The 26,782-nt window shown below is 35.9% G+C and overlaps 2 long non-coding RNA genes across 5 annotated transcripts in view; one reads left to right on the forward strand and one right to left on the reverse strand.

The window, feature by feature from the left end:
- The window catches only part of LOC144576829 (uncharacterized), a 741,704-nt gene that overhangs the window by 693,577 nt on the left and 21,345 nt on the right, over positions 1 to 26,782 (forward strand). For 3 of the 4 annotated variants that reach the window (XR_013519398.1, XR_013519399.1, XR_013519401.1), the window contains 2 exons: positions 11,365 to 11,450; positions 12,511 to 12,647. This is a non-coding gene — a long non-coding RNA (uncharacterized LOC144576829). Of the gene's footprint in view, positions 1 to 11,364; positions 11,451 to 12,510; positions 12,648 to 21,822; positions 25,983 to 26,782 lie in introns of those variants that run through there. The other variant, XR_013519400.1, reaches the window with a different exon arrangement.
- Positions 1 to 26,782, reverse strand: part of LOC118154674 (uncharacterized) — a 155,555-nt gene that overhangs the window by 94,990 nt on the left and 33,783 nt on the right. The gene's annotated exons all lie outside the window — the stretch shown is intronic.

Genomic DNA, 26,782 nt, shown 5'->3' on the forward strand with positions numbered 1-26,782 from the left:
AATATATTGTACACCCCAATCAAATACTCTGAAAGGTCATCTAATTAACATTGTGCACTAACTCTTACTCTTCATTTTGACCTCAAAACACCAGAATATACTGTGGCATATTAGAGATTCATAGTGATTATAAAGAGAAAGCTAGAAAGCACTGCAAGTAGGGAGGACTCCTTCCTTTGCATCAGAGATGTCAGGAGAGATCAGGATACTGAGCAGACAGCCAGATGTAGAGGGGAGCATAAGATGGAAGCTGGATGGTTATCCAAATACCCTGGTACAGACAAAGGCAGATTAGTTCCAGAGTTCTTAAATAGCAGTCATCAGAGACCCACAGCTATGTTGCTCTCAGAACAAAGGCAGTCCTGAGTCTTGATTATATTAAATCTCTTTAGGCCTGTTTGCGGAGTGGGCTCCACAAATAGATTGGAGAGGATGCTTATAAAATGTAGATACTCAAATAAAATGTTTCCTATTCTGCTTATCATGGTGGTTCAAATTTTGCCACTGTTGATCACTCTCTGAAATGCTGAGTTGCTGCAAACAGTAAGAGACTGGGAGTATAGAAGAAACAAGACATATGGAAGGTTGATTAAAAGTCAATAAAATATTTAATAAGCAACTACTAAATCAATATATTTGTATAAAGAAGAAGGGAGGGATATAAGGTGGAATTTATTTTTTCAATGAGTAAACATTTACAGAATACCCAGTATGCATCATGCATTGTATTTGCAGATAGATCAAATGACAAAAAACAACTCAGCCCTAGAGAAGCTTTAACTTTTATAATGCTTTCCTGATTTTCATATTACAGAGACAAACTACCTTGACATTCTTCACAGAATTAGAAAAAAAACGACTTTAAATTTCATATGGAATCAAAGAAGACCCTGTATAGCCAAGCCAATCCTAAGCCAAATAAAACAAAACTGGAGGCATCACTCTACCTGACTTCAAACTATACTACAAGGCTACAGTCATCAAGACAACAAGGTAGTGGTGCCAAAACAGACATATAGAGCAATGGAATAAAACAAAGACCTCAGAAATAACACCACACATCTATACCCATGTGCTCTTCAACAAACCAGACAGAAACAAGCAATGGAGTAAAGATTTCCTATTTAATAAATGGTGCTGGGAAAACTGGCTAGCCATATGCAGAAAATTGAAACTAGACCCCTTCCTCATACCCTATGCAAAAATTAACTCAAGATGGATTAAAGATTTAAATGTAAAACCCAAAACCATTAAAACCCTAGAAGAAAACATAGATAATACTATTCAGGACATAGGCATGGGCAAAGACTTCATGATGAGCCAAAAACAATTGCAACAATAGCCAAAATTGACAAATTGTATCTAATTAAACTAAAGAGCTTCTGCACAGCAAAAGAAACTATCATCAGAGTGAACAGGCAATTTCAAAACAAGAGAAAATGTTTGTAATCTACCTATTTGACAAATGTCTAATATCCAGAATCTATAAGTAACTTAAAGTTATAGGAAAAAACAAACAACTGCATTAAAAAGTGGAAAATGGATATGAACAGACACTTCTCAAAAGAAGACATTTATATAGCTAACAAACATGAAAAAAAAGGTCATCATCACTGATGATCAGGGAAATATAAATCAAAACCACAATGATATCTCACACCAGTCAGAATGGGGATTATTAAAAAGTCAAGAAACTGTAGATGTGGCAAGGCTGTGGAGAAATAGGAATGCTTTTACACTGTTGGTGGGAATGTAAGTTAGCTCAACCATTATGGAAAACAGTATAGCGATTTCTCAAGGATCTAGAACCAGAAATTTCCATCTGACCCACCAATCCCATTACTGGGTATATACCCAAAGGAATAGAAATAATTCTACTATAAAGATACATGCACATGTACATTTATTGCAGCACTGTTTACAATAGCAAAGACATGGAACCAACCCAAATGCTCACCAATGATAGGCTGTATTAAAAAAAATTCAGTACATATACACCATGGAATACAATGAAGCCATAAAAAAGAATGAGATCATGTCCTTTGCAGGGACATTGATGAAGCTGGAACCTATCATCCTTAGCAGCTAACACAGGAACAGAAAACCAAATACCACGTGTTCTCACTCATAAGTGGGATTTGAACAATAAGAACACATGAACACAGAGAGGAGAACACACACCAGGGCCTGTTGGGGATTGGGGGTTGATAGGAGGGAACATATGGAATGGGTCAATAGGTACAGCAAACCACCATGGCACGCATATGCCTATGTAACAAACTTGCATGCTCTGCACAGGTATCCCATTTTTATTAGAAGAGATAAAGAAAAACAACACAAAAAAAACAAAAACAAAAAAAATTTCTCCACATGCACCTATTGTCTTGAATCTTAGCATAAAGAACCCCATCCCCTGCCCCTTTCATCAATCCCTCCCACTTTTAGACTTCTGCTTTAAGTCTGAAGCTGAAGCAGAGAATCTACCTTCCAGAATTTCCAGTGGACACCTGCTCACACCTGTAGCCTTTTATCAAAGTTTTCTTCCAAGATCTGAATCATTAGTAATGAGAGAAGGATGGGGTTGAATGGACGTGGGAGCCAGGAGCACTGCTAGTTATATCCCCTTCATCATCTCCTCCCTGGGAACTGCTGTCTCCAGCCCTTTTGACCCCATTTTACATGGACATACCTGTCCACTGCTTTCTATGTGCAAGAAGAGGTGTTCTGAGTCAGAGTTTGTCTTCTAAACATTCAGTAAGTAGAATCATTATCATGTCTCTACCTTCCAACACACAGGATGCACCAGGTAGGCAACAATTTTGCTGACATCTGCCTGAAGCTTTATGGGAGGGAGGAGCTAATGACAGCAGCCAAGAGCAAGTTGCTAGTGTCCATCCAGACAGAAAATGGAAAATTATGTGCCTTATTGAGTGTACCAGCAGAAGTGGGTCTAGACATGGCTAATTGATCATCAGTTATTCCATAAATAGAATAACAGGGTCTAGACATGGCTAATTGATCAGCAGTTATCCCATAAGTGATCATCCTATTTTCCCTTACTTTTCTCCTTTCTCACTTCTCACAAACCTTTACTTTGAAAAGGATGGCCCATAATAGAAATGTAAGCTACCAACCAGCCGTGGGCATCTAAAACAATAAAAGTGCCTTGTAAATTATAAAGTAGTACCAAAATGTTAACATGATTATTAAATTCATAAATGAGGCAGGAGAATGAGAAATAATTTCTGCCTTGCACAGGGGAGACATAACCACCTCAGTCACAGCAGGACAAACTCAGGTATGTAGTTGTTCTCTTCCAAATAATTGAAGGCAGGGTTATAAATACAACATAATCAACTTGATGTAAAATTTAAAATAAAATAACAAGCTCCATGCACTGTCATCATCAAGGTCAAGGTGACAAAAGTCTGGCCCTCTTTCTGGTAAATTCTGAGTCATTCTTCAACCTCCAGGACAAAAACACTTTGCAATTGTGCCTGGTTTAGTTCCAAGTTTAAAGCTAACGGGCTTTAAACTCAATTACCATTTACCTTAGAAAATGTAACTACTTTACTAATTAGCAGAAAGTTACTCTGAGTGTGAACGGAGGATCTGACTGAGATGGTTAACAGAGGAGTGAGGGCATGGAAGGACCACACAGAGTCAACGCACCTTTCCATGATTGAAGGCCTAGAATAGGGAGAGGTGTGGTCCTTGCCTTTGGACACAGGACATAGGACACTTGTGTGTAGGGATATATGTGCAGAGATAGCTGGATGCTCCTCAACTTAAGACAAAGTAACACCCCGACAAACCCATCCTAAGTTAAAGTTATTCTAAGTCAAGAATGTATGTAATATACCTAAGGGAACATCACAGCTTCACTTAGCCTACCTTAAATGTGCTCAGAACACTTACATTAGCCTAGAACTGGGCAAAATTGTCTAACACAAAGCCTGTTTTATAATAAAGTGTTGAGTATTCCATGTAATTTATTGAATACTATACTAAAAGTGAAAAACAGAATGGCTGTATTGGCACTGAAAGTAGTTTTTACTCAATGTGTATCACTTTGCATCACCCTGAAGTCGAAAATGGTAAGTGGAACCATCATGAGCCAGGGACCTTCCTCACAGGGATAAATACAGAGGTTTCTGGAGCCTTACCAATTCAGGAAAATGGGATTTAATGAGCCCAGGGGGACATGGAAGACTGGAAAAGTGGGCATAAAAAGAGTATGCACTATAAGCATAGAAAAATTGGAAGCATAATATTTTATATTTTCACTGCATTTTCTTGTAAACGTGAGCAGTCAATGGATGCTTGAGCAAATTAGAAAATCTGGTCAATGAGTGTTAGCATTTATATAATATTTTGGTCCTTTAAGTTGTTTTCCTAGAACTTGTTTTTATATTAGTTAATAAGTATGCACAATTTCATCAATTGTTTTAACAAATTTCTTCATTGTTTTTTTTTCCCCCCAGCTTTAATTTTTGCATCTGGCCAGAGTTTCTGCAAATCCCCTGTGGTAAAGATGGCAGGCTGCCCTGGAGATCTTTTCCTCCTTTTAGGGTGCTGTGGCTTGGAAGTGGTGCCTCTCTGGAGGCTGTGTGTCCATTCCCCACTTCCTTGCATCTAGATAAGGCCTCATGACTAAATTCTGGTCAATAAAATATGAGCAGAATTGATGTTCACCACGTACAGGCCTCAGTCATGTTAAAAAACAAAACAAAACAAAACAAAAACCTCCTATGCAGTCCTGTCCTCTCTTACTTGGTGTCAGATGGATATTATCTCCCAGGATCCCAGGATAACCCCCCATGTGTTGAAGATGATAGTTTGGTCAGTCTGGGTCACTCTGTCTCCCACTCCAGCTGTAGGCTGAACTTTCTGTGAGCAAGAAATGAATATCTGTTTAAAGTCACTTAGGTCTTGCATGTGATGTGACTCTGTCTTTTCTTATATAATTCAGTACACTCTTGGTGTGCAATGGAACCCACTTATTAATTCTTTTTAATGTTGGTGTTTTGGCTCTAAAGAGCTAGCACATTGCATACGTATCTGCTAAGAAACCTGTAAATAGCTTGCAGTCAACTGTGTGCCTTTGGTCTCAGACTCCTTCATAGAGACAGGTCCACTTTGAAAGATGAGCCTTACAAACTTGGCCATCATGTGATATGGCCTTGTCAGCAACAGAGAGTTGGGGGTTCAACTTCAAGAAGATCCTAACTACAGTCATTGTCTCCAAAGGTCATTCACAGGTGGTGGCCATTATGCAATTAAACTGGGATTCCAAATCAAATAAACAAATGAGGCAAGAAGACTTATTTTTTGTTTCTTGTCTTTTCCTTCTGAAGCTTTAGAGAAGTGACAGAACAAGGGCAAAAGTGGCTTGTACTTGTTATCCAAATACTCTATTCTGAATGCTATGGGAAACAGGCACAGCAGGACCAGACATGGATAAAATGAAAAGGTTGTACTCAAGTGTTTGTAGCAAAAAGAAACACCAGGAACAAATATTTCTGCCATCCATGGCCAGAATTTTGATTATGAATCTTGAGATGTATTTAACCAAAGATACCTAAATGTTTAACTTCATAGAGAGTCAATGACAATGTTTAGTCAAATAGAATAAAGTTAAACTAAGGGATGAAGAAAGTGCCCCCATCAAGAAGAAACTGCATAAGCCACTGCTGTGCTTCGATTTTTGTAGGATAATTAAATCAATTTAAAGGAAAGATGGGATTAAGAAACAAAGTGAGAGGTCATCTAATCTACCAGTTTTTCAAAAGCTAATTCTCTGATCTATACTAGTCTGAGATAATGTCTTCCCAGTTAATGAACAAATAAAATAAATTAGAAAAATGAATGAGTTTTTAATATAGTATGCAACATAAGTTATTATTCTTTATCCTATAATTATATGCTTCTTAATTTTTATACTAAATATTCTTTCTTCAAAGAAATTTTAGTCATAATAGTGTTTATTGGTGGTTTTATTTTTCTTTTTGATATCTTTTACTGAAAAATAAAGTAACCTGGGCTGGGCACCATGGCTCATGCCTGTAATCCCATCACCTTGGGAGGCCAAGGCGGGTGGATCACGAGGTCAAGAGATCGAGACCATTCTGGTCAACATGGGGAACTCCCGTCTCTACTAAAAATACAAAAATTAGCTGGGCATGGTGGCACGTGCCTGTAATCCCAGCTACTCAGGAGGCTGAGGCAGGAGAATTGCCTGAACCCGGGAGGCGGAGGTTGCGGTGAGCCGAGATCGCATCATTGCACTCCAGCCTGGGTAACAAGAGCGAAACTCCATCTCAAAAAAAAAAGAAAGAAAGAAAGAAAGATAAAGTTACCCTTAGTGCCTTCAAATTTTTTTTTAATTGTACTGGTTTCTGAAATTCTAGAAGCCACTCTTTCTAATTTATTCCCTGAATTCAAGTAGGACTATAATTCAGACTTGAAAACAGAATCCTAATTCATGTTTTTTTAGAAAGAGAGAACATTTTATAAGATCTCTGAATATACTTGTTTATGCCAAAGATATTTCACCATTAGAAATGCTCTATTTTCTCTGATACTGAGGGTTAGATGGGTTAAATAACTTTATATATCTTTTTCCTGTTCAGTATCATAGAAATGTAGAGCTAGAAAGAGCATTTAAAAATGTCTAGTTTAATTACTTCCTTTTATATAAAGATGCAGGTAGAGACACACAACAATAAGGTTGCTGGATCTGTATTCTATGATTGGGTCATTGCACAAATAGGTCCCTTGAACTCTTGGCCATACCATTTTCCTTATACCACATCGGCACCTTAATTAGATAGCAAATCCCACTTCTCAGCTCTTTCAAGTTTTGGCAAGCTTTGGTTTCATCTGATTCTTACCTGAACCAGGTAAGAATATCTATATTATATTTATTATATTATGTATTTATATCTATATTATAAAAATAATAATGCTTAATAGAAATTGCATGTCATTTGAATGTTAAAGTAATTGTATACTCCTTTACATATCCTGTGTTGGGCAAGCTTCATATGGGGAAGCACTTGCCAACAGGGGGATCATGGTGCCAATGAAGGTTCTTTAATTGGAAGAGCTGGGCTTACTTCAAGGGTACAGAAGGGAGGAGAACCAAACTAAAATCATATTTTTCCTTAAAATAGCTTACATTTTGGCAAACAACAATTTTTATTTACAACTGATACACAAATGAAAACAAGATATGGAGAAAACTTGTACAGTTTTTAAACAAACTGAACTCTTTTACGTCCCATATTATGATAGAATTCCAAACTTTCACAGGAAATGGAGTTCCCCTAAAACATGATCCAACTTGAATCTGTGTCACTGGCAGTTTTGAGTCTTCAAAAGACAGCTATTTTAAGCTAAAGATTTTCAAATGTATTTCCTTACAACTATATATGTAAAAAACTTACTATCACAGGAATATTAATACAATCCCTGTTTACAAATTGTAGAGGTGATATAAGTGGAAAATATGAAATAGAAAATTCAGAATAGTTTAGAAAATGAAATGAGAAATTGCTGCTGCTGTGTTAGCCTTCCATCTCCCAGAATCCAGAGAAAATAACACCTCTCCTCTCCTTAGCTGTGAAAGCAGGGAGGGTCCTTGGGGACAGAATCAGAGCACACCCCATGTGGGTGTCACAACTGTGCTTTGCCTGGTTGGAAAATGGGTGCGTGGCTTTGGGAATAATGATCCTTTGACACATCTGACATTTATAAAACTTGCCTTAGTGGAGTATCCCACTAGCATGAAGCAAGCATTGCACAAATGAAAACTCTATGATACTGTCATTTACATGTGAATGTGTATACAGATGTATAACAAGCATGTGTGTGTGTGTGTTTCTGTACAACTATATGCTTGACTGAATCAGCCTTTGTTTTCTTTCACTATCTTATTCTACCTGCACATTTAGGAGTGGTAGGCATCACTTATAACCTTAGCCTATCATTCCTACTCCCACTTATTTCCACTTCCTTGCTACAAAGGCTCTAACTGTGCTCACCTGGGCTCCCTGGAAGTGCCCTTTCCTTTGTCTGGGTACTTACTGCCATAAACAGCGCTTCCTGCTGTATGAAATTTAACTCATTCCTTCCTGCCTACCTACCAAGTTCAAAACTTCTGGTCCTATCTGTAACTGCCCACCTTTCCAACTCAATCCCTTACCAGAGTTGACATTTTTCCCTTTTCCTTAATAATTGCCCCCATTCTTCTGCTCACACCAACTGTTAAGATCTTAAGATGAGAGCTGTCCTTTTTTTAACTTTTTTGGTTTACTCCATCAAGAGATTATATAAAACAAAAAGGGTGAAGTTTAGATAAATAAGCATGTGTGTATTATTACTGTAGACAGAATTTTGTTCCTAATGAGATAATCAATGTGCATTTCTCCATAAAAATCTTTAAGATTTAAATGGGAGCTCTAGGCAAGTAAACTTACATGGGAACTAGAACAATGGCCCTCAGATTCTGTACTGTGGTTTTTGTTTTTGAACTGACAATTTCTACTCTCAGTTGATTCACTTGCTAACCTAGGTAAAATACTAAATGGTTTTGTTTTGTTTGTTTGTATGTGTGTGCATGTAGAAATACATTTTGACATTATGGAGGTAGAGTTAGCACTGTTCTAATTCCTAGTTCAATCTCCACGTATCCATTTCATGCCCCACCAGTCATGCTTAATAAATAGTGAATTCTAGGAAGTTTGAAATACATGTTTTCTATAGTTAAATTAATTATAATTAAGATAAAAAAATATGCCAGTTGCCAAAATTAACAAAGTAAATATTATTTAGACACAGAGACTGACTCTTAATGTGTAGACTTCAGCATATGTTGTAATGTTTTACTGTGTCTGCTTACAGTTGACTACTTGGAAGCCTTTATTTCATAGAGTTTACATCACTGGGCTATTCAGTGAATGTAGACTAGAAGTGATGGGCATGGCATGTGCATCCTCTGGTATTTGTAACTGTGTTTTAAGAAGTGTATCGGCATGCCTGCTATCAGTCAATGTGCTAGGGGAATTCTGTTGGTATTCTGTAATGTTTCAAATATAGAGAAGCACTCATGAGTTCATGGGTCATTGTACTCTTGCTGATTTTACATGTGGGTAAAGATGGATGACTCCCTGGTGTAACGTGACAGACTCCATAAAAACCTTTCCTCAACATTTTCTCTCTTCTTTTTGCTTCTTACTCTGTTTAATACAGGGTACTAGCCTGTGGAGTTAAGGCAGTACAGCCTAGTGATTATAAGCATGGACTCTGGAGCTGGATTACTGAGTCCAAAGTTCAGTTCCAGTAACTATCAGCTATGTGGCTTTGATCATCTACCTCATCCTCTCTGAGCTCCAATTTCCTCATCTCTATTGATGAATAAAATAATAGCACCTGATCATTGCTTTGGGGTTAAATATGTAGATACGTACGAAGTATTTAGAACAGTAACTGCCAGCCACATAAGATGTGCCAATAGAGCTATTATGATTGAGTATTTTTTCTGGAGTTAAAAAACACTAAACTAAATCCAGAAGTCAGTAAATTTACTGTGTCTCTAGGAAGTCTACTGGATAGAGGAACTCTGAAAGAAAGAGAGGAAAGCAAAGATAAACTAATTTGTTTGGAGGTTCACCACATATTCATAGTTCTAAATATTACATCCTCTGAAAAGCAGATATTTCACATTTTTACAGCCAAAGAAAAGTATTCTGAGAAATGCTAGAATGGCAGCCTCTGGCAAATGACTTGGGATACAAAGCAACATGCCATCTTAAGGGAGTAATTGGGGCCTCCAGGTACACTTATTTATGCCTACTGTATCGAGTTAGTCCTGCTCCCAGAGTAACACCAGAGGAGCCAAGCTTTTCAAGCCATTCTAGTTTCTTCTTGGCTGGGTCCAGAACAACAAATTCCAGGATGGTAATTTTCTCACTGGGGATATCCCAGAACACTGTTTCTCTGATGATGAATTCTTGGGTATGTAAATGACAAAAATGCTCCCTAAGGACAATCCTTAAGAGCAAAGAGTATATGAAGTTGCTCTTTGCTCTTAAGCAAATGTCACTTAAGATAATAAGGGGATGTCTTGCCACCCCAAAACAGAATTTAGAAATGAAATAATATAAAAACTGAAAGAGACTTTAAATGTAAATTACTCTAGTAAGCATTATTCTCATTGTCTGGTATATAGTAGTTGCTCAATAAATGCCTAAGAAATGAATGGATTAATTAAAATGTGGCCCAGCTTCTGATGTAAGCTATAACTTTCATTGTGCAAAGCTGGAACATTGCTAGTAATAAGAAATTCACCACCCAATCCAAGATTAATCAATCTCTTTTCTGTGCCATGGATTTCTTTGGCAGTCTTATGAAGATCATGAACATCTATTTCGGATAAGGTTTTTTTCAATGACTTTATGGATATATAATTGAAGCACAATAAACTTTACATATTTATGATGAATAATATGATGAGTTTTTACATGCACAAATATCCATGAATATATCACCACAATCACGATAAAAACATTTAATCACTTTCCAAGGATCCGCCATGCTCATTTGCAACCTATTATTCTCTCTATCCCATCCCCAGGCAACCACTGATCTTCTTTCTTACACTTATTTTATATTTCCTAGTATTTTTTATAAGTGAGACCACACAGTATAGGCTCTTTTTGTCATTTATAAATGTCAGTTCATTCAAGACGATTGATAATGTTATTTAAATCTGTGTCTTTGCTCATTTTCTTGCTTAGTGTGTTATCAACGGCTAAGAGGGAGTTTAAAGATTTCTGCTATAATGGTGAACTTGTCTATTTCTCTGTTTCATTCAGTTGATTGTTGCTTCATGTATTTTGATGCTCTGCTATTAGACCCTTACACATTTATAATTGTTATCTCCCTTTTATTATTATGAAAAAAATCCTTTGTATAAGTAGTACTTTCTATATTGAAGTATTCTTATCAGATATCAAAACAGTAAGTCAGCCTTTTACTGCTTACTCTTCGTGTGGTATATTTTTTCCCTTTCATTCACTTTGAACTTATCTGTGTTTTATATTGTCTTTAATAGGAAATATAAAATAAAATCTAGCTTGAGGATCCACTCTGTTAATATATGCCTCTTAATTGTAATTTTTGGACTCTTGACATTTAATGAATTATTAATATGGTTTGATTTTCTTCTATCATTTTATTGTTTTCTGTTTTTTACCATTTTATTGTTTAAGTTTTTCTCCTATGTATTCTGTTTCTGTTTCCTTGTTTCTTTTCTTTTTTTTTTTGCAAGTTATATAATTGACATTTATTTCTTCTTTACAGGTCTTCTTGATAATGTAACAGTTCTTATTGGAATTGCTTATGAAGGAAAAGCAGGAATTATTAACCAGCCATATCACAACTATCAGGTATTACTACAAGTGATAGAAAGTTATTTCATTCAATAAATAATTATAGGGTTATATGATTCTTTATGTTATCTAAGTGAGTAGTTTTTAGCTTGGTTGCACATGCAATCATCTGGGGAACTTTTCATTTTTAAAATTTTATTTATTATCTTCAACGTTTCTTAGCTATGCTATTAACTATTGAGAAACTTAAAAATATGGATTCTCAGGCCATTCCCGAGACCTATTGAATCAAAATCTCTGGTGGCATTGGTACTAGGCATGTAAATATATGTATGTGTATATACACAGATATACTGTATGCATTATCTATTTTTAAATTAATCCCTTATGATTCAAATACAAATGTTAGAGAATTACTGATATAGTTCTTGATTAGCTTGGGCATCAACACACCTGATTTATGATTGGTTCATGAAGCACATTAAAAAAATGAACCATTTCAACCAAGGAAAGATGCTAGCCATGTTGTTTTCCAGGTAATGCTGCCTTGTGCCTGAATTACAGTCCGTGTTGGTAAAAGAACTTATTAAGCTCTTGCACTCTTTTCTCTTGTCTCTTCTAATCTGCTTTGATTTTCTATTAGATATTAGAGAAATTGCCTTCCATAGAAGCAGGAGACTAGAATAATTTCAAAGCAGAAATAAGAATATGCCATTAAATTACATTAAATTTTCTAGAAAATTGTTGCGATAAAGTAGTTAAGGTATTTATATTAACGTGACCTTGATAGAACTTTAGAGAAACAAAATAATCAGAGTGGGCAATATTACTTTTGATTTTCCACTCTGAGTTGAAAGCAGTATTAATCTTTATTTCTAATATAAATTTGTTTTTTTCTGCTGTTCATATGATTATAAATTTTTTTAAAGAGTCATGTGTTTCTTAGGATTTACCAAAATAGTTATGTGTTATTGAGAAAATCTCTTGGGTTAAATTGCTTGTGTCTATTAATTCTTTAAATATGATTTTAATATCCATACTGTTATATGCAGACACAAGTTTGTGGTTTTTATGTAAACTTTAAGTAAAGACTGTTACTTTTTTTTTTTTGAGACAGAATCTTACTCTGCTGCCCAGGCTGGAGTGCAGTGGTGCGATCTCAGCTCACTACAACCTCCGCCTCCTGGGTTAAAGGATTCTTCTGCCTCAGTCTGCAAAGTAGCTGGGATTACAGGCATGCACGACCACATCTGGGTAATTCTGTTTTTCTTTGCATTTTTAGTAGAGATGGGGTTTCACCATATTGGCCAGGTTGGTCTCAAACTCCTGACCACGTGAACCGTCCACCTTGGCCTCCCAAAGTGCTCATGGTGTTTCCTTTTTTCTTCCCTTCTTTGGACTACCTGAATATTTTTTAACATATTAATTTAAGTTTTCTGTACTTGGCTATATTTCTTTGGATTTTCTTTTTTCTTTGTGGTTGTTCTAGTGATTAAAATATAACATGTCTAACCTAGTAAGTCTATCCATATTGTACTACCTCATTCAAATGTAGACTTTCATATTGCATTTATCATATATGTACTATACATATGAACATAGTTTATACATTACTTATATACACATACATATATACGAATATACCTCATTTGATAATCTTAATTTTTGCTTTCTATAATTCCACACACTTTAAGGAACTTACGAGGACAATACACTCTACTATATTTACCTATATTTTTACCATTTATGTTGCTGTTCCTTTATTTTATTTTATTTTTTGAGGTGGAGTTTTGCTCTTGTTACCCAGGCTGAAGTGCAATGGCACGATCTCTGCTCACCACAACCTCCACCTCCTGGGTTCAGGCAATTCTCCTGCCTCAGCCTCCTGAGTAGCTGGGATTACAGGCCCATGCCACCATGCCCAGCTAATTTTTTGAATCTTTAGTAGAGATGGGGTTTCACCATGTTGACCACAATGGTCTCGATCTGTTGACCTCATGATCCACCCGCCTCGGCCTCCCAAAGTGCTGGGCTTACAGGCTTGAGCCACCATGCCCAGCCATGTTCCTTTATTTTTGAAGAAAAACTTGCCCTTGGATATAATTTCCCTTCAGCCTGTAGACCTTCCTTGACTATTTGTGGAGTTGGCTGGTGGCAGGAAATTCTTTTAGTTTCTCTATATCTGAGAATTTCTTCATTTCACCTTCATTTCTAAAGAATATTTTTACGATATATTGTACTTCGATTTCACTTTTTTCTTCTTTCAGTACTTTAAAAATGCCATTTTGCTATTTTCTCACCTCCACATTAGTTGGTAAGAAGTCCATGGCCATTTAGGTCATTGCTACACGATCCATTATGTGTCTTTCTCTCTAGCCACTTTCAGGATACATATTTATCTTTGGTTTACAACAATTTCATGATGATGTTTACAAGCACGGTTTTCAATGAGTTTATCCTGCTTGCAATTAACTGAACTCTTTGAATCTCTACATTGATGTCTTTCCTCAAAATTGGGGAGTTTAGAGCCATGATTTCTTCATACTTTCTCTGTTCCAAACCTTTTCTTTTACTTCAAACACTCTGGTGATGTGTATATTTGAACCTTTTAGTATCATCTCACAGATTCCTAAAGTTGTTTTCTCCCCTATCCCCCATTTCATTTCTCTCTGTGTTCTTCAAATTGGATAATTTCCATTACTCTATCTTCAAATTGGCTGAGTTTTTCCTTTGTATCTCAGTTTTGTTGATGATCCCATTCAATAACTTTTTCTCATTTAGAGGTTCCATTTTGGGGTTCAAATTTATCATTTGGTTCTTTTTTATATATGGTTTCTCTTTCTCTGATGAGAATGCATCTTTCCATTCTTGTCAAGTGTATTCCCTTTAGCTTGGAAAGCATGTTATAATAGCTACTTTAAAGCCTTATCTAATAATTCTAACACCTTGGTCATTTCAGAGTTGGTATTTGCCAGTTGCCTGGTCCCTTGAAAACTGGTCACATTTTCCTGGTTCTCTCTTGTTGTATATTATAAATATTGGGAGCATATCCTGAACCTTGTGTACATTATGTTGCTTAGACTCTGATTCCTCTAGAGAATGTTGAGGTGTATGTTTTAGTAGAAATTCACTCAATGAGGGTCAGATGGCAAACTCGGCTCATCTTCTTAGGGCTGTGTTCAAACTTCAGTTCAGTTTTAAAATATTTGCTATGGTTTGGGTCTGCTGTATGTGTATATAGAACCTGAGATTTTGATGACTTCAGACACAGAAATAAGGGAACTCTTCTGGATTTCTCCCCACCAAGGTTTGCTCTCAGAATCTCCAGCCTACAGTCACCTCTTATTTTGGTTCCTCTGGCAGGAAAAAGATCTTTCTTGGAGCTTAACTGCCTGCATCACAAAGATCATCTTGCTGTGACTGGGGCTTTCCCTCAGAGGAAACCACATGTAAAAAAAAAAAAAAGTATGTGTTAAAAAAAGTGAAACTCACCTACATATGGTTTATTTATATAAGATGTGAATCCCCTTAAGAAGCAACCTGTATAGTTTTTTTTTTTTTGTTTGTTTGTTTCTTATCCATGAGTTTCTAGTTGTAATCAGTGGGATACAAGGGCTGTTCTGTGTTTAGGCTCCACCATGCTGAAACTGAAATGCTCAGGTAAGGATTTTGTTATTTTGGTTTTCAAACATAAACAGGTGTATTTTATTATCTATTTTGGGTTGAAGAATTTTACCAATTCTCCAGTGAGAAGAAATTTTAAGTACAATCAGAATGCCATCATTTGTGGATTTGTTATATATTATATTATTGGGCTTCAATTAACTATATGATAATATGTTCATAATTCTTTTTGAATGTTGTTGCCAATTGTTTTGCTGTCTTTGCAAAATGAAGCCCCAAACTGAAGAAACAAGTCATTTAAAATCTTGATAAAATTTTAGAATAAGATTTTGAATGCTGAAAATAAATAGATAAGACAAAGAAAGTTAATTGTGTAATATCCTTATTGGATTGGGCATGATATCTTAGTTCTCCCATTAAGCCATGTCATTATAAACTGTTAAACTGGGGGAATCCTTCCAAGTCACTCAGTTTGCTCTCATTATACAAGTGAATGGTTGAAGACAATAAAAACAGAGTGACATTTCAAAAGTCTAGAGTCAGCCAAGGCAAGCGGATCACAAGGTTTAGAGATTGAGAGTATCCTGGCAAACATAGTGAAACCCTATCTCTACTAAAAATACAAAAATTAGCTGGGCATGGTGGCACATGCCTGTAGTCCCAGCTTCTTGGGAGGCTGAGGCAGGAGAATTGCTTGAACCTGGGAGGCAGAGGTTGCAGTGAGCTGAGATTGCACCACTGCACTCCAGCCTGGCGACAGAGTGAGACTCTATCTCAAAAAACAAACAAACAAAAAAATGCCTAGAGTCAATTAATATCAGAACTCTACTTTAACTCAGATCAGTTCTATTCTGATCAATTCTATCGGTCTAGTCCAGTTCTGATCAATTCTATTGGTCTAATCCAATTCCATTTCCCCACATTATAATTAGATATTCAGTCCTTTAAACGGAGGCATTGTATTTTCAAGATTTTCATGGAAAGATCATTATCCTTACTTATATAGCCATAATCCTTACTAACTGCAAAAAAGTTTAAGTGAGTTTTATTTCCAAGAATAATGTAAGAATCATTTTATTTAATCAACAAATAATGCTCTGAACTACGTATCATTTTTAGCCTCATTTTCCAGATGAGGAAACTGTTAAGAGGTTTGAGATATTAAGTGTCTCATCCAAGGATGCAAAGCAAGTATATTGGCCAAAGCTAACTCCAAAATTTGTGAACTAATCATTCTGACCCCAACGTTTATAGTCCTAAATCTATGAAATGATATGTCATGATCTGGCAAAAAACAAACAAAAGCTTTTGTAAATTTTTTCATGTGAAAGTATGTAACCTTATATGTAATATGATTTATCTTGAGAAATCTGGGCTGTGATTTATACATAGGTACCCCATAGTTATTGAATAAATGAATGATACCATCATCATCACTACTAATAAATGTTACATAACATTTATCGTGTCCCATACACTATTATAAACATGTCATATGCATTGTCCTTCTAAGATCTCAGAACAAGTCTTTTTTCATATAACAGATGTGGGAATTGAGACACAAAGAAGTTGAGTAACTTTCCCAAGTCTGTAAAGTTAGTTAACAGGGAGATCTGCAGACAGTGCTTTTACCCAGTGTAAAAGAAGAGCATCTGTCCAGTATGTTTTCAGTGAGGAAATTATCTTTAAATATTGGTTTTATTTAGTAACACATCATTAGGCACTATTTGACATTGGTTATCACGTCATTATTTACTTTTGCAACATCCCTACCCCTGCCATCTTGGCCACCATACCTCAAATGGAAGCAGTATGGAAGAGTTCAATTTTGCTTTCTGGCCCTCTTTCCTTACTCATGAACATTTCACTCTTAAAAATTTTAAGTAGAGACAGACCTATTTAGAGAGAGATCCAAGATGGCTGATTACTAGCAGCTCAGGATTGTAGCTCCCAGTGAAAACACAGAGAACGAGAGGACACCACACTTTCAGATGAATTTTTGTTGCTCACAGGCCAGGAGATTCCCAGCGAAGGAACCTGACCGGTCGCCAGTGTGACTCTTGTGGCTGGTGCGGTGGTTTTGCCAGCACCCCGGCGTGGTGGTTCTTGGTGCAGAGTAAACGGGACTGGGTCCCTTTTTGGTTGATGTTTGGAGCTCTGGGAAGGCAGAGTCACCTATTCAGCTGATTGAAAAAGGGACTCAAGAAGGAAACCAGACCGGAGAGTCCTGGGCAGGAAAGCACCATGAATTTTAACACTGCTGTTTTACCCTGCACAGTGGGTTGCTCAGATTCTGGCGCTAGGAATCAACAAGCTGGACGTCCACCCAAAGACCTAATTTGAAAGTCGGTAATTATAAAGACAACAGGTGGATAAATTTACAATGATGGGAAGAAACCAGCATAAAAAGGCTGAGAATACCCAAAATCAGAGTGCCTCTCCCTCTACAGGTGATCACAGTTCCTCATCAATGGAGGAACAAGGCCTGATGGAGAATGAGTGCATTCATTAACAGAATTAGGCTTCAGAAGGTGGATAATAAGAAACTTCTGTGAGTTAAAAGAACATGTTCTAGCCCAATGTAAAGAAATTAAGAACCTTGAAAAAAGGTTTGATGAAATCCTAATGAGAATAGACAATTTAGAGAGAAATATAAGTGAATTAATGAAACTGAAGAATACAATATGAGAACTCTGTGAAGTATGCACAGGTTTTAACAGTGGAATTGATCAAGCAGAAAAAGAATATCAGAGGTCGAAGATCAATTTAATGAAATGAAACAAGAAGACAAGATTAGAGAAGAAAGACTAAAAAAGAATGAGCAAAGTCTCCAAGAAATATAAGACTATGTGAAAAGACCTAATTTACGTTTGATAGGTGTGCCTGAATGTCATGAAGAGAGTGAATCCAAGCTGGAAAATATTCTTCAGGATATTATTCAGGAAAATTCTCCTAACCTAGCAAAGATATTCCTCAAGTAGAGCAACTCTAAGATATATAATCATTAGATTCACCAGGGTTGAAATAAAGGAGAAAATTCTAAGGGCAGCTAGAGAGAAAGGTCAGGTTACCCATTAAGGGAAGCCTATCAGACTCACAGAAGATCTCTCAGCAGAAACCCTACAAACTAGAAGAGAGTGGGGGTCAGTATTCAATATCCTCAAAGAAAAGAATTTTCACCCAGAATCTCATATTCAGCCAAAGTAAGCTTCATAAATGAAGGAAAAATAAAATTTTTTGTTAACAAGCAAGCACTCAGAGATTTCATCACCACCAGGCCTGCTTTACAAGAGCTTCTGAAAGAAGCACCATACAGAGAAAGGAACAACCAGTATCAGTTATCACAAAAGCTTACCAAAAGGTAAAGAGTATCTCCATAATGAAGAATCTATATCAATTAATGGGCAAAATAGCCAGCGAGCATTAAATGACAACATTAAACTCACAAATATCAATATGAATCCTAAATTTAAGTGGATTAAATGCCCCAATCAAAGACACAGACAGGCAAATTGAATAAAAAGTCAAAACCCATAAGTACACTGTATCCAGATCCATCTCATAAGCAAGGGCACACAAAGACTCAAAACAAAGGGTTGGTGGAAGACTTGCCAATCAAATGGAGAGAAAACAAACAAACAAACGAAAAAAAAAAACAGGAGTTGTAACTTTTGTCTCTGACAAAATAGACTTTAATAGTAACAAAGACTAAAAGAAACAAAGAAGGACATTACATAATGGTAAAAGGATCAATGCAACAACAGGAGTCAATGAGGATAAATATATATGCACCCAATATAGGAACAACCAAATATATAACACAAGTTCTTAATGACCTGTAAAGAGACTCAGACTCCCGCACAATAATAGCGGGAGACTTTAACACCACATTGTTAATATTTGATGGATCAACTAGATAGAAAATTAACAGGGACATCTATGATTTGAACTCAGACCTGGAACAAGTAAACTCAGTGAATATTTATAGAATTCTTCACCCCAGGTCCACAGAACACACATTTTTCTCAGTATCACATTACACCTCTTTTGAAAGTGACCACATAATTGGAAGTAAATCACTCTTCAGCATTTGCACAGCATTTCACAGACTTAAATGAAATATTGGTTGGCTGTTGGTTATTTTCTTCCCTTATTCCTTCCTGTCTCCACTGTTAAGCACAATTATTGGCCTAAAGGAGGTTTTTGATACCTATTTTTGGATTGCATTCTGGCCTGGGCAATAGAGCAAGACTCCTGTTCTCTCTCCTCCTTTCTCTTTCTCTTTCTTTCTTTCTTTTCTTAAAAAAAAAGAAAGAAAAGAAACAGACCTATTTAGAAAAATAGATTAAATAATCATATAACAGTGTTTTTAAAGACAGCTTTTAATAAATGTATTAAAGGCAAAATAAATACAGTGTGATTCTATGTCATTACCAGTAGAATCCCATTTCCTTTACCTGTTTTCCCCCAGTTCCTCCCCAACGGCCGTTATGAAGCTTACCTCAGTCAAAGCTTTTACTTCAATAGGTGTGTTCCCTGCATTTTGGTATGTCATCAGTATCTTCAGTATTATCTTTCCAGTTGTATCATTCTAATAAAATATATTCTCTTTTTTGGAGAGATTGGAGAGAGATTCTTTAAGGCTAGAGTGACCATTTGTTATTCCTCTTCATACTCACCATATGTCTTATCCTCAGTGTTTGATAAAGTCTCACTTAATGATTGAATGGGGAAAGCCCCTAGCCGGGTTATCACAAGTGCTGAGAAATGTTCAACTGAAACAGAATGAGCAAGAAAAACTGCATAAAATATCCTTCCTCCATTTCCACACTCTTCCACAATGATTTTTATTTGTTTATTTTTTTTTTCTGAGGAAAGGAACTCCCAACTGTTTTCTTTGTGGTCCTCAACTTCTCTTCCCTACACTTTATAGTTTTCTTACCTGACTGGGTGGCACAATACTTGCATTTAACCTTTATTTTCTTCTTTAATTTTCTCCTTCACCTGGCTTTTGATTGCTAAGCATTTCTTCAAAATAATTTTCTCAAAAAACCAGTTTTCCTTCCCCAAACAAAGTATTTTAAACAAAACTTAAATGTGGCCATTGAACAGACGTTTAGTTCAATGTCATGATATCTAGAGCTAATTTTTGGGAAACAGTGCCTTGGTGAGCAAACTTAAGCCTGAAATATCTTTCAGCACTTGCAATTTCATAAAGAAGAATTTTCAAAAAGTGCAAACATAGACTTGTTTATTGTGATGTCTGTGGATGTAAAACTAAAATTATTAGGGAAAATAACATATGAATTAATTGTCTTGCCTCAAATCAAAGATTATTTCCTTATGGATTCTGAAGGCATCCATACTCATTACAGCAGAACAAATATTTTACAAGTTAAGTTAATATTTGGTAATGTACAAGATGTGTCCAAGGTTTGGATTCTGTGCTACTCTCCTGGGAACTTGTTCAGTAACATAGGTGTGAGCTGGAGATAGGAAGTGCTTTAAATGAACCCCTCCAGGTTCTCTGAAACAATTTCAGCTTAGCTCTACATCTCCTTATTAAACTCATGTAGGACTTGAGGGTGCTTGGATTCCTGACACAGTTGTGACCCTTGGTGGTGGGCTTTGCAAGGCAATAAAAAGGGTAAGTCCCCAGCTGTGTACGTGTCAACTAGTGAACCTCAAAAATAGGGTCATTGACAAGAGAGAAAGACTTAACTTTATATAGGTTTAAAAAGGGAGCACAGGCAGAGAGCAGAGAGATGACAAAATGCGGAATAAGTAGGCTTACAGGTGTTGGGGGGGTGGAAACCTGTACTTTGCTGACCTGTTAAATAGAAAAAGGAGAAAGCCATAAGCAACAGAAGATTCTTAATGATCTGAATACGGCCACAGATGCCTGAGGCTGGGCCTATTTCAGGCCAATAATGAGCTTTTGGGCTTATGGAGTCATTTATTTGGCTCTGCAGCCTGGAGCCTAAGGACACCGTTCATTAGGAAGCAGGAACTTTACCTAAGGGTTGTTTGTACTGGTCTTTCTTGCCAGAATGAACTGTTCATTAGCATCTGAGAGAGATCCTCTCTCTCTCTCTCTCCAGATAAAGGGTTTAAAATAGAACTTGTTGATTGGGGTTGGGGTAAGAGAAGAGAAAGAAGTGTTCAGTAGAATCTGCTAAGCCCCTTTGATGAAGGCTGAGGTGCAAAGAAGCCCGCCCAGCAGAGATAAATCCCGAATCACTGCCTGACTAACTTGGTTTTATCACGAAAATGGCAAATTACCTTGGCCCTGTGTATGGTCCAGTTATTTGGGTTTACTTAATGATGTAATTGGATCAACTAAGTGGTAATCCAATTGCTAATGCAAGCTATCACCTGTACCTCCATTGGATCGTTACTTCACCTAACCAACTTCAACCAGCCCAAGGATTTTTCCTGCACTGTGGAAACATCTAGAGGTGAGTAGAAAATGGAGAGTTCTAGAATTTGGAATGCCAAAGGTTTGGAGAATGTAGCAGTGATGCAGCACCTCCTTGCTTGTCTGACTCTGTGTGATAGTATAGCGATTTCTTGCTTTTTAATGGAAAATTTGGGTTTAATAATATTTTACACTTGATTATTCCCTTTCATTGTAGAGCTGTTATCAGTAATGGCATGGTCCTGTTAACATGTTTCTTTGTTTCTCTTTTTACTGAAATTCTCCAGAAAGTATTTTGGAGAGTTGAAAATGTATGTAGCCTAGAAACTATAGTACAAAAACTGTAAAAATAAAAATAAATTAACCAAAAATAAACTTTCTTTCCAGATGGAGATTTTTGTAGTCTGGGATGAAATGAACAGGTTTATGTAATTGATTAGTAACAGGAAGGCTGAAAAACAAATGCTAAGCTACATGAAGGGTGCTCCTGGTGACACTGGCAATGCAGATTTGACGAACACCTTCCCAAAGGGTAGAAGCAACCCACTGCTGCAAATCAGAAAATCAACTTTGTCCTGGAGGTTCCTCTTCATTGAGGTGAATTATGATGTTATCTTAATTACTGTTCTTTTCCCTAGTACTTCTGGCAAATATTCCATTGGCCTTGATTCTAGCACTATCCACTGAAATGTTGTAAAATTACCAATGACTGAAACAGGGAGCAACGCATTAGAGAGACCTTTAAAGATTGGATTCCTTTTTGTGAAGGTCCACTGCTAATGACTTTTCAGCAAACTGCGCTGTGTAATTTAAGCAGAACACATGTTTTTTCACAATAGACTCGTAGGATATGGAAACATACAGATGCTTTCACAGCCCAAAATGAAGAATTAACAATCTATAAATTAATTATAGGTGTCTTTTGTATCTTTCCCCCTAATTAGTTTAATGTTCCTTTCCTTTTTTATTCAAAAAGCTCTCTTTCAATCAATTCTGCCAGGACTGGGATTCTCAAACCTTTCAGCTATTTCTTAGCTTCAGTACTTGGAATCACTAAGCAGTAAGGACTGTCAACATAAAATTTCCTTCTGCCCACCAGCTGCATTAACATATTTTTTTTTCCAGGAGCATCTCCTGCTGCTAGTTTTCATTTAATGCATTTCAAGTGTCTCACTTCAAGTGAAAAGTGTCCTGTTCTCTCTGCCCTAGGTCTGTATGGGTCTTTTCCAATGAGCAATATAGCTATTATCACTCTTAGAAAGTGTGAAATTTTGTGAATGTACCAGAGTAAATTATTATTTTTAAAAATCAATTTAGCTACCCTCTGTCTGTTTTACTTGGCTTAAAAAGAATCAAATTACCAGTGCCAAGCTCAGCAGTTGGAACTGTCTACCTACAGAATCAGATTAAAGAAATGAGAAAATGATAAGCATTTCCTCCAAAGCAAATGTTTGCCATTTGCTCTATAACTTCTAATGCCTTATAATTTAATAGCGTAATGAGCTATGAATCAGCAAAAGTTGCTTTGTTATTTAACCTTGTTACTATTTCCGATCACATACTGCCTAGACTATGTCATGCCTTCCTGATATTGGCAGTATGTACCTTTCATTATAAGAGACAATATTTAGATCATTTGAAGGTGTTGCAGACTGGAGATTCAAATGGATTTCTTTTCACCAGGGGCATTTTCTTGGAACAGTAATTTCTTGACTACTTCTTGTTGTCTCTGGATGCCTGCCATTTATCGATTTCATAGCATGTTTCAAAAACTGACAGCTTAGTTGTGAATTACTAAGGGAACTTTATAAGAAATACACAACTGAGCAAACCATGGCTCTGCATCCATATGCATCATTGTAATACTTACCAGCATAGAGAATGGAAGGGGCACATAAAATATTAATACTTTTAAAAAATGGTAAGCATAAATACAAAAAATTATAAGAATAGTATTAAAATTATCATATGCCCAGTAATCAGTGTTAAAAATTATAAAACTGGGCCGGGTGCAGTGATTCATGCTTGTAATTCCAGCACTTTGGGAGGCTGAGGTGGGCAGGTCACCTGAGGTCAGGAGTTTGAGACCAGCCTGGCCAACATGGTGAAACCCCGTCTCCACTAAAAAATACAAAAACAAAAAAATTAGCTTGGTGTGGTGATGGGTGCTTGTAATCCCAGCTACTCAGGAGGCTGAGGCAGAGAACCAACCACTTGAACTAGGGAGGTGGAGGTTGCCCTGAGCCGAGATTTTGCCACTGCATTCCAGCCTGGGTGACAGAGCGAGACTTCATCTCAAAGAACAAAACCAGTTGAAGGAGTTGACCTAACACTATCCTTCACCAATGTGTGATGCTATGTTTGTCACATCCCAAATTCTGAGACATGCTTGGTCTTTCTATGGGCTCTGAATTCTGATGCATCAAGTCCCTCATCTGTTCCTTCATTGATATAGACTGCTTTAACTCTGCAGCTTTTTAAAACAGTTTTTACTCTCTGCTGGAGTAAGTCCCCAAACCTTGTTTATTCTTTTAAATTGTCACATTGCTATTCGAACTGTATTCTTTAATCTGAATTTCAATAATAGATTTTCTAGTTCCATAAAAATATGTTTGAGATCTGTATAAAATATGTAAATATATAGACTAATATGGAGGGGAGGATAGATATGATATTAAATATCTCTATCCATAAATCTGAAATATATCCCTGTTTTATCAAGGGTTCTGTAGGAGTGTTTAATTGTATTTTGTACATTCTGTTTCTGTTCATCTTTTGTTTGAGTTATTACTAGGTTGCTTAAAATTTTTTGATATTATTTATCTATATCTTTTAAAAATATTTTAAATGACTGTTCTATTTTTATGCTTATATTAATTCCAGCAACCCTAATGAAAACTCTTATATATTTTAATACTTTGTTTTAGTTTCTTTTGGAATTTCTTTATAGAGCATTGTCTCTTTATCTTGCTCATTTCTTTTTCTTTATTATTAGCTAGGAAAAAAACTGCTAGTAAAATGTTGAGGAGTAGAGGTGATATTAAGCATCCTTATCTTATTCCTGAATTAATTACAACTGCTTCTGAATTCTACCATTAAGTACTGTTTGATGCAGATAAAATTTACTAGGAAAAGAAAGCCAATTCAATTAAATATTGAAAGCATATCAATTGAATATTAAATTGAGCAATTGCTTTTGCTATGACAGTTGAGATGATTATCTGATTTCTATTTCCTGATCTGTTAATGTGGTGAATTACATTAATATATTGACATGGAATACCATTGTTGTATGTTTTGAATAGTTTAATGTATGCATTATATATATTTGGATATTTGACCACAACACATTGTTGAACTTGGTTTTCTATATTTTATATATATTTTTCCATCTACATTCGTAATCAGATTTGCCTATAATTTTAGTTTTGAACTGTCTGTAACAGATTTAAGCATCAAAGATATACTAGATACATACTCTGAAAAGCATGGATCTCTTTCTCTCTTCTCTCAAATAGTTCAAACAAGATAGAATTCATATATTCCTTAAAAGTTCACTGAGATGCCAATAACAGAGTTTGAAACTGGTTCTTTTTGCATTGTATGTGTGTAAAAAGTGTTACAATCTGGAAAGTAACCATTTTCTGTCAATTCAATTCTTCCAGTGGTATCTAACCATTTCATGTTACATATTCTATAATAAATTATAGCTAATTATGATTTTCTGTACAATTTTACAGTGACCTAAGTTTGCAAATTTATTAGCATACATTTTTTTCATAGAATTCTCTTACGAGTCTTTAAATTACAAATATATTTGAAATCATGGCACCGTTGATAATCACTGATATTGCTTCTCTGCTTTCTCTCTTACTTTCTGTGACTGAGGCCCACCACGAGCATTCTTGGGTGTCATTTTCATCATTATGTCCTTTTTCAGTGGAAATACCCTTCCCCTCAATGTGTCAATGTGTCTCCTCTCTTGTCCGTTTCAAAATATGAGAAGTCCTGGTAGGCTCCTATGGTCTTATAAGAATTAAAGAAATAATTTTTTTCTAGGAATATTTATAGTTCAGATGAATGAAAGAAGGATGGGTTAGAAGAAGAGATCTGTAATAGAAGTTCCAGCTCAGTGAAGTAGTGCACAGTTGTGGATTCAGGAATACCTTCATAGCTTTCCTAAAGTCATGTTAGATAAATGATTGCCTCTGACCAAAGGCCAGCTCTACCATTAATAAAAATCAAACTTACAGACATTTGTATCTGAGACTATTTTGCTTGTATGGTTTGAGAATATTGTTCAGAAGTATAACAAATACATTAAAATAATTATTTGAGAGCTTTTTACATTTAGAATAATTCTATCTGCTTCAGTATTTGGGCTTTATATCATAAGTTTAAAACACAGTAAAAAAGTGATAAGGGTTTATTTTAACTTCATTGTATATCTTCTAAGCAATCAAGTATGTAATAACAATACATAAATAAAAAAATTATTTGATAAGATCATGTGCCAGAGAGTCTTACCAGTGAGTGTTCAATTTTGTTGAGTGTCCTACTGTTGTGAGAAAATGACAAGAGATTTCAACAATTCTACCAGAAAAACATTTGCATAAAATTTGGAGGTACAATGATCTTAAAGCCCAAGTCAGAATTCAGGTGATAACCTTTATTCTGGACCATCCAATATGTTGTAGCCTGTGGGTAAAATTATTCTCAACTGTTCCAGAAATAGAACTGTTAACTTGTTTTAATGTGATAGTAGCTTGTTCTTAACATGTTTTCTGAAATCAGATGTGTGAGGTCAGTGTTTTAATTCAGGTCCATTAAGCAAAACAAACAAAAATAGCAGATGCCTTTTTTATGAAAATCATGAAATTCCCGATTTCTATTGGAAATATACTCTTTCCTCCCAGGTTTCCTTACCCTCTTGTCTTCACATATGTTCTTTTGCTACCTACTTGAATTAGATGACATTTAGCCCTGAGGATCAGATATAATATTCTGTAAGATGTTTTTTCTGAATCTCTTTTGCACTATTAGATTTTTGCAATTTTAGAGTAAAATAAACCTCAGGGGCAGAAGGCCCCTAAGAAATAAAATTTAAATCTATTTCTGGAAACTATTTTGTGACTCCCAACTTAAACATATTATCTTTCTTCATTTTTTTTGTCTCTCTCTAGCACAAAAAAGCCCAAGTTGGCATATATTTATTTTTTGAAGTTAATCAGGTGAGGTATGTATTCTGTTTGTTTTTTAAAGCAATTAGGAAGAGTTTCTGGAAAACTTTGAAGATAATTAAGATAGTTAATGAGTGTTGAAAAATCACTATTTTTATGTTATATGT

Source organism: Callithrix jacchus, chromosome 6 (assembly GCF_049354715.1).
Source record: "Callithrix jacchus isolate 240 chromosome 6, calJac240_pri, whole genome shotgun sequence".
NCBI classification, from domain to species: domain Eukaryota; kingdom Metazoa; phylum Chordata; class Mammalia; order Primates; family Cebidae; genus Callithrix; species Callithrix jacchus.